This window comes from Trachypithecus francoisi, unplaced genomic scaffold (genome assembly GCF_009764315.1).
Source record: "Trachypithecus francoisi isolate TF-2019V2 unplaced genomic scaffold, Tfra_2.0 Lachesis_group6, whole genome shotgun sequence".
NCBI lineage: Eukaryota > Metazoa > Chordata > Mammalia > Primates > Cercopithecidae > Trachypithecus > Trachypithecus francoisi.
The window spans coordinates 63,980,154-63,988,831 of NW_022681471.1; the positions used below are offsets into that span (position 1 = coordinate 63,980,154).

At 41.9% G+C, this 8,678-nt stretch overlaps 1 pseudogene across 1 annotated transcript; it reads left to right on the forward strand.

Moving 5' to 3' along the window:
* The first annotated feature begins 7,408 nt into the window (after positions 1 to 7,408).
* LOC117077287 lies at positions 7,409 to 8,459 on the forward strand (annotated as a pseudogene). Its single transcript, XR_004434722.1, has one exon. The product of XR_004434722.1 is annotated as a prohibitin-2-like (transcript).
* The last annotated feature ends 219 nt before the right edge of the window (positions 8,460 to 8,678 follow it).

Consider the following 8,678-nt stretch of genomic DNA (forward strand, 5'->3'; position numbering starts at 1 on the left):
CTGGAGTATAGGACTGCATGAAAACAAAGGCCAAGATGTCGTATATCTCCTCTATTTATTTTCTACCTCAGCCACAATTAGCACATTGCCTTGAATATTATGGTTGTTCATTAAATTCCTGTCAAGTGAATTTATTGGATAAAAGGGGATAACATATAAATTGATGAATGACACTTATCTCTCTCTAGACCATATGATTTTTTCATCCCTCACAATGTCATGCACAAGTAGAAACTTAGTATTTCTTGAAACTGTTGAAAAGTCTCTAAATTCCTATACTCAAATGAGTACTCTCTCAGAAGTGGAAAAGCATACTGACTACTCTATAAAATTTATCTGGAGGCCACCTCCATGCAGAGTCAAAATTAAACAGGGGTAAGAATCCTGAAACAATGAAATCTGGAAGTATTATTCATGTTAATATTTTCCCTATCTCCCAAATCTGTTAAAACTTCAATGATAACAATAACAATAATGTCAGCAAATATAATTTTACAGTTACCATGCATTTAATATTTCTCTTTTCCAAACACTTACAATTCATCATCTTATTTAATTCTTATTACAACTCTGTGACGTATTTTCATTTCCAATTTACAGATAAGGACAATCAGGCTCAGAGGTTTAAATGACTGACTTAATGTCACACAGCTCGTAACTGACAGACCTGGGATTCAAACAAAGATCTCTTTGATTCTAAAGCCTGGGCCCGGGAGGGCAGAGCAAGATGGCCGAATAGGAACAGCTCCAGTCTCCAACTCCCAGCGCGAGCGACACAGAAGACCGGTGATTTTTGCATTTTCAACTGAGGTACTGGGGTCATCTCACTAGGGAGTGCCGGACAATCGGTGCTGGTCAGCTGCTGCAGCCTGACCAGCGAGAGCTGAAGCAGGGCGAGGCATCGCCTCACCTGGAAGCGCAAGGGGGAAGGGAATCCCTTTTCCTAGCCAGGGGAACTGAGACACACAACACTTGGAAAATTGGGTAACTCCCACCCCAATACTGCGTTTTAAGGAAACAGGCACACCAGGAGAATATATCCCACACCTGGCCGGGAGGGTCCCATGCCCACGGAGCCTCCTTCATTGCTAACACAGCAGTCTGCGGCGATCTATCCGCAAGGCAGCAGCGAGGCTGGGGGAGGGGTGCCCGCCATTGCTGAGGCTTAAGTAGGTAAACAAAGCCGCTGGGAAGCTCGAACTGGGTGGAGCTGACAGCAACTCAAGGAATCCTGCCTGTCTCTGTAGACTCCATGTCTGGGGACAGCGCACAGCTGAAGACCAACAGGGAAAGCAGCGGGGGCCTGTGCAGACGCGAACGACTCTGTCTGACAGCTTTGGTGAGAGCCGTAGATCTCCCAACGCAGAGGTTGAGATCTGAGAACGGACAGACGGCCTGCTCAAGTGGGTCCCTGACCCCTGAGTAGCCTAACTGGGAGACATCCCCCACTAGGGGCAGGGGGTTGCTATCCTAGTCTCTGATAAAACAGACTTTAAACCATCAAAGATCAAAAGAGACAAAGAAGGCATTACATAATGGTAAAGGGATCAATTCAACAGGAAGAGCTAACTCTCCTAAATATATGCACCCAATACAGGAGCACCCAGATTCATAAAGCAAGTCCTTAGAGACTTACAAAGAGACTTAGACTCCCATACAATAATAATGGGAGATTTCAAAACTCCACTGTCAACATTAGACAGATCAATGAGACAAAAAGTTAACAAGGATATCCAGGAATTGAACTCATCTCTGCACCAAGCGGACCTAATAGACATCTATAGAACTCTCCACCCCAAATCAACAGAATATACATTTTTCTCAGCACCACATTGCACTTATTCCAAAGTTGACCACATAATTGGAAGTAAAGCACTCCTCAGCAAATGTACAAGAACAGAAATTATAACAAACTGTCTCTCAGACCACAGTGCAATCAAACTAGAACTCAGGACTAAGAAACTCAATCAAAACTGCTCAACTACATGGAAACTGAACAACCTGATCCTGAATGACTACTGGGTACATAACGAAATGAAAGCAGAAAGAAAGATGTTCTTTGAAACCAATGAGAACAAAGATACAACATACCAGAATCTCTGGGACACATTTAAAGCAGTGTGTAGAGGGAAATTTATAGCACTAAATGCCCACAAGAGAAAGCAGGAAAGATCTAAAATTGACACTCTAACATCACAATTAAAAGAACTAGAGAGGCAAGAGCAAACACATTCAAAAAGCTAGCAGAAGGCAAGAAATAACTAAGATCAGAGCAGAACTGAAGGAGATAAGAGACACAAAACACCCTCAAAAAAATCAATGAATCCAGGAGATGGTTTTTTGAAAAGATCAACAAAATTGACAGACCGCTAGCAAGACTAATAAAGAAGAAAAGAGAGAGGAATCAAATAGATGCAATAAAAAATGGTAAAGGGGATATCAACACCTACCCCACAGAAATACAAACAACCACAGAAAATACTATAAACAACCTCTACGCAAATAACTAGGAAATCTAGAAGAAATGAATATTTCCTGGACACTTACACTCTCCCAAGACTAAACAGGAAGAAGTTGAATCCCTGAATAGACCAATAGTAGGCTCTGAAATCGAGGCAACAATTAATAGCCTACCCACCAAAAAAAGTCCAGGACCAGATGGATTCACAGCTGAATTCTACCAGAGGTACAAGGAGGAGCTGGTACCATTCCTTCTGAAACTATCCAATCAATAGAAAAAGAGGGAATCCTCCCTAACTCATTTTATGAGGCCAACATCATCCTGATACCACAGCCTGGCAGAGACACAACAAAAAAAGAGAATTTTAGACCAATATCCCTGTTGAACATCGATGCAAAAATCCTCAATAAATACTGGCAAACCGGATTCAGCAGCACATCAAAAAGCTTATCCAGCATGATCAAGTGGGCTTCATCCCTGGGATGCAAGGCTGGTTCATACAACATACAAATCATAAACTAATCCAGCATATAAATAGAACCAAAGACAAGAACCACATGCTTATCTCAATAGATGCAGAAAAGGCTTTTGACAAAATTCAACAGCCCTTTATGCTAAAAACGCTCAATAAATTCGGTATTGATGGAACGTACCTCAAAATAATAAGAGCTATTTATGACAAACGCACAGCTAATATCATACTGAATGGGCAAAACCTGGAAAAATTCCCTTTGAAAACTGGCACAAGACAGGGATGCCCTCTCTCACCACTCCTATTCAACATAGTGTTGGAAGTTCTGGCTAGGCAATCAGGCAAGAGAAAGAAATCAAGGTATCCAGTTAGGAAAAGAAAGAAGTCAAATTGTCCCTGTTTGCAGATGACATGATTGTATATTTAGAAAACCACATCATCTCAGCCCAAAATCTCCTTAAGCTGATAAGCAACTTCAGCAAAGTCTCAGGATACAAAATTAATGTGCAAAAATCACAAGAACTCTTATACACCGTAACAGACAAGCAGAGAGCCAAATCAGGAATGAACTTCCATTCACAATTGCTTCAAAGAGAATAAAACCTAGGAATCCAATTTACAAGGGATGTAAAGGACCTCTTCAAGGAGAATTACAAACCACTGCTTCAGTGAAATCAAAGAGGACACTAACAAATGGAAGAACATACCATGCTCATGGATAGGAAGAATCAATATCGTGAAAATGGCCATACTGCCCAAGGTTATTTATAGATTCAATGCCATCCCCATCAAGCTACCAATGACTTTCTTCACAGAATTGGAAAAACTGCTTTAAAGTCATATGGAACCAAAAAGAGCCCGCATTGCCAAGACAATCCTAAGTCAAAAGGACAAGCTGGAGGCGTCACGCTACCTGACTTCAAACTGTACTACAAGGCTACAGTAACCAAAACCGCATGAGACTGGTACCAAAACAGAGATATAGACCAATGGAACAGAACAGAGTCCTCAGAAAGAATACCACACATCTACAGCCATCTGATCTTTGACACACCTGAGAGAAACAAGAAATGGGGAAAGGATTCCCTATTAAATAAATTGTGCTGGGAAAATTGGCTAGCCATAAGTAGAAAGCTGAAACTGGATCCTTTCCTTGCCCCTTATACGAAGATTAATTCAAGGTGGATTAGAGACTTAAATGTTAGACTAATACCATAAAAACCCTAGAAGAAAATCTAGGTAGTACCATTCAGGACATAGGCATGGGCAAGGACTTCATGTCTAAAACACCAAAAGCAACGGCAGCAAAAGCCAAAATTGACAAATGGGATCTCATTAAACTAAAGAGCTTGTGCACAGCAAAAGAAACTACCATCAGAGTGAACAGGCAACCTACTGAATGGGAGAAAATTTTTGCAATCTACTCATCAGACAAAGGGCTAATATCCAGAATCTACAAAGAACTCAACAAATATACAAGAAAAAAACAAACAACCCCATCAAAAAGTGGGCAAAGGATATGAACAGACATTTCTCAAAAGAAGACATTCATACAGCCAACAGACACATGAAAAATGCTCATCATCACTCGCCATCAGGGAGATGCAAATCAAAACCACAATGAGATACCATCTCACACCAGTTAGAATGGCAATCATTAAGAAGTCAGGAAACAACAGGTGTTGGAGAGGATGTGGAGAAATAGGAACACTTTACACTGTAGGTGGGATCGTAAACTAGTTCAACCATTATGGAAACAGTATGGCAATTCCTCAAGGATCTAGAACTAAATGTACCATATGACCAGCCATCCCACTACTGGGTATATACCCAAGGATTATAAATTATTCTACTACAAAGACACATGCACACGTATGTTTATTGTGGCACTATTCACAATAGCAAAGACTTGGAATCAACCCAAATGTCCATCTGTGACAGACTGGATTAAGAAAATGTGGCACATATACACCATGGAATACTATGCAGCCATAAAAAAGGATGAGTTTGCGTCCTTTGTAGGACATGGATGCAGCTGGAAACCATCATTCTTAGCAAACTATCACAAGAAGAGAAAACCAAACACCGCATGTTCTCACTCATAGGGGGAACTGAACAAGAGATCACTCGGACTCGGGAAGGGGAACATCACACACTGGGGCCTATCATGGGGAGGGGGGAGGAGGGAGGGATTGCATTCGGGAGTTATACATGATATAAATGATGAATTGATGGGTGCTGACGAGTTGATGGGGGCAGCACACCAACATGGCATAAGTTTACATATGTAACAAACCTGCACGTTATGCACATGTACCCTAGAACTAAAGTATAATTTAAAAATAATAATAATAAATAATAAATAAATAAAGCTGGCCCTTTCTACTTCATCTAATATATTTCTAAACAGACTTATGAGGCTTTTTATTCTCTTCTCTAACATACTACCCAAATACAGATTTTGTAGGCACAGCACCAAATTTTATCATTTTTTTTTTTTTATTTGGAGACAGCATGGTTGTACGTAAGATCTCAGACACAGGATCAGGCAGATCTGAGTTTGAATACAAGCTCCATTACTAATAAGCTGTATATCTTTGGACAAGTGTATTAGTCTGTTTTCACACTGTTATAAAAAGTACCTGAAACTAAGTAACTTACACAGAAAAGAGTTTTAATTGGCTCATGGTTCCTCAGGCTGTATAGGAGGCATGGTTTGGGAGGCCTCAGAAAACTTTCTGTCATGGTGAAAGGGGAAACTGGCATGTCTTACATAGTCACAGCAGGAGAAAGACAGAGAAGGGGAAAGTGCTACATACTTTTAAACAACCAGATCTCATGAGAACTCCCTCTCATGAGAACAACAAGGGGGAAATCCACGCATACCCATGATTCCATCACCTCCCACCACGCCTCTCCTGTAACATTGTGGATTACAATTTGACATGAGATTTGGACTGGAACACAAATCCAAACCATATCAACAAGTTACTTATCCTCTCTGAGTCTCAATTTTCTCATCTTTTAAAGGGGATTAAAACTAGTACCCACTGGGCTATTGTGAGGAAAAATGAGACAATGCATATAAAGACCTCAGAAATAATAATTACCCAGCAAAGGTTACTAATCTTTGCTTTTTCAAAAATACCCTTGCCTATTTATCATAATTATACCACATATTGATAATCTGTCAACTTTTTTGATATGGAGGAGATAAAAGAACACTGTAACTGTTGACTCTTTCAAGCCAAGGATAAAAGTAAACATAATCAACTCTGGTGAATGGGAAAATGGAGACATCATTGCAGCACTATTCACAATACCAAAACATAGGAGTCGAGCACAGTGGCTCATGCCTGTAATCCCAGCACTTTGAGAGGCTGGGTTGGGAGGATTGCTTGAGCCCAGAAATTTGAGATCAGCCTGGGCAACTAAGTGTGGCCCTGTCTCTCTATTTAAAAAAATAAACAGTAAAAAAGCATGAAATTGACCTAAATGCTCATCAGTGGTAGACTGGGTAAATAAAATGTGGTACACATACATAGAATACTATGCAGCCATAAAAAAGAATAAAATCATGTGATTTGCAGCAACATGGATGAAGCTGGAAGACATTATCCTAAAGAAACTAACACAGGGACAGAAGATGAAAGACCACACGTTGTCACTTATAAGTGGGAGTGAAACATTGAGTATATACAGACACAAAGAAGGGATCAACAACACTGGGGCTTACTTGAGGGTGGAGGGTGAGGATGAAAATACTACCTATCAGTACTATGTTTATTCCCTGGGTGACAAAATTATCTGTGCACCAAACTCCCATAACATGTAATTTATCCATAAAACAAACCTGCACATGTACCCCAATCCTAAAATAAAAGTTAAAAAAATCATTATGTCAAGAAGATATCTTTATGGTATGTTAATCACAGCACTATTCACAATAGCCCAGATGTAGAATCAGCCTAAATGTCCATCAATAAATGAATGGATAAAGAAAATAGTTGATGCACACAATGGAATACTATTCAGCCATTAAAAAGCATAAAATAATGTTTTATGCAGCAACATGAATGGAACTGGAGGCCATTATCTTACATGAAACTCTGGATTCTTAGAGCGTTAGCATAAGTATCAAATAAGTTGGGTTCTAGTCCTGGCTCTCCAACTCACTAGCTGAGTTATTTTGTTAAATTCTTTAACCTTTCTGTGTCACAGACTTCTTCAACTAAAATACTTTTTTTCATTTAAAATGTTATGGTGTAAATAATATGTTACACTTAAATAGAATTTCTAATTTATAAAATGTATTTCCGTTTTCTCTCATTTGTTCCTTATAACATCCCTGGGGGATGTTGGGGAGGTGTTTCTACTCTGTTTGAAAAATTAGAGGCAGTAGCTAAGCTGGAGCAGGGTAGAAGCGGGCCAGCACCCCCTTCTGGCCTCCGGTGCTGCCGGCCTCAAGATCAGGCATGGTCCAGAACTTGAAGGACTTGGCGGGACGGCTGTCCGAGGGGCCCCGGGGCATGGGCACGGCGCTGAAGCTGTTGCTGGTGGCCGGCGCTGTGGCCTACGGTGTCCGTGAATCCTTGTTCACTGTGGAAGGCGGGCATAGAGCCATCTTCTTCAATCGGATAGGTGGAGTGCAGCAGGACACTATCCTGGACGAGGGCCTTCACTTCAGGATCCCCTGGTTCCAGTACCCCATTATCTATGACATTCGGGCCAGACCTCGAAAAATCTCCTCCCCTGCAGGCTCCAAAAACCTACAAATGGTGAATATCTCCCTGAGAGTGCTGTCTCGACCCCAGTGCTCAAGAGCTTCCTAGCATGTACCAGTGCCTATGGCTGGACTACGAGGAACGAGTGCTACCGTCCATTGTCAACGAGGTGCTCAAGAGTGTGGTGGCCAAGTTCAATGCCTCACAGCTGATCACCCAACAGGCCCAGGTATCCCTGTTGATCCGCTGGGAGCTGACAGAGAGGGCCAAGGACTTCAGCCTCATCCTGGATGATGTAGCCGTCACAGAGCTGAGCTTTAGCCGAGAGTACACAGCTGCTGTAGAAGCCAAACAAGTGGCCCAGCAGGAGGCCCAGCGGGCCCAATTCTTGGTAGAAGAAGCGAAGCAGGAATAGCAGCAGAAGACTGTGCAGGCTGAGGGTGAGGCCAAGGCTGCCAAGATGCTTGGAGAAGCACTGAGCAAGAACCCTGGCTACATCAAACTTCGCAAGATCCGAGCAACCCAGAGTATCTCCAAGAGGATCGCTACAGTCACAGAACCGTATTTATCTCACGGCTGACAACCTCGTGCTGAACCTACAGGATGAAAATTTCACCAGAGGAACTGACAGCCTCATCAAGGGTAAGAAATGGCCTAGTCACCAAGAACTCCATCCCCAGAAGAAGTGGATCTGCTTCTCCAGTTTTTGAGTAGCTAGCCAGGGGTCCAGCACAGCCCTACCCCGCCCCAGTATCATGCGATGGTCCCCCACACCGGTCCCCTGAACCCTTCTTGGATTAAGGGAGACTGAAGACCACCCCTTTTCTGGGAATTACTTTCCTCCTCCCTGTGTTAACTGGGGCTGTTGGGTCGTTGTGTGACTTCTCAGTGATTTCCTACAGTGTTGTTCCCTCCCTCAAGACTGGGAGGAGATAATCACCAACCCAGGAACTCCCAATAAATTTTCACTACTTAACCTGAAAAAAAAGAAAAAATTAGAAAACTATGGTCCAGAAAAGTT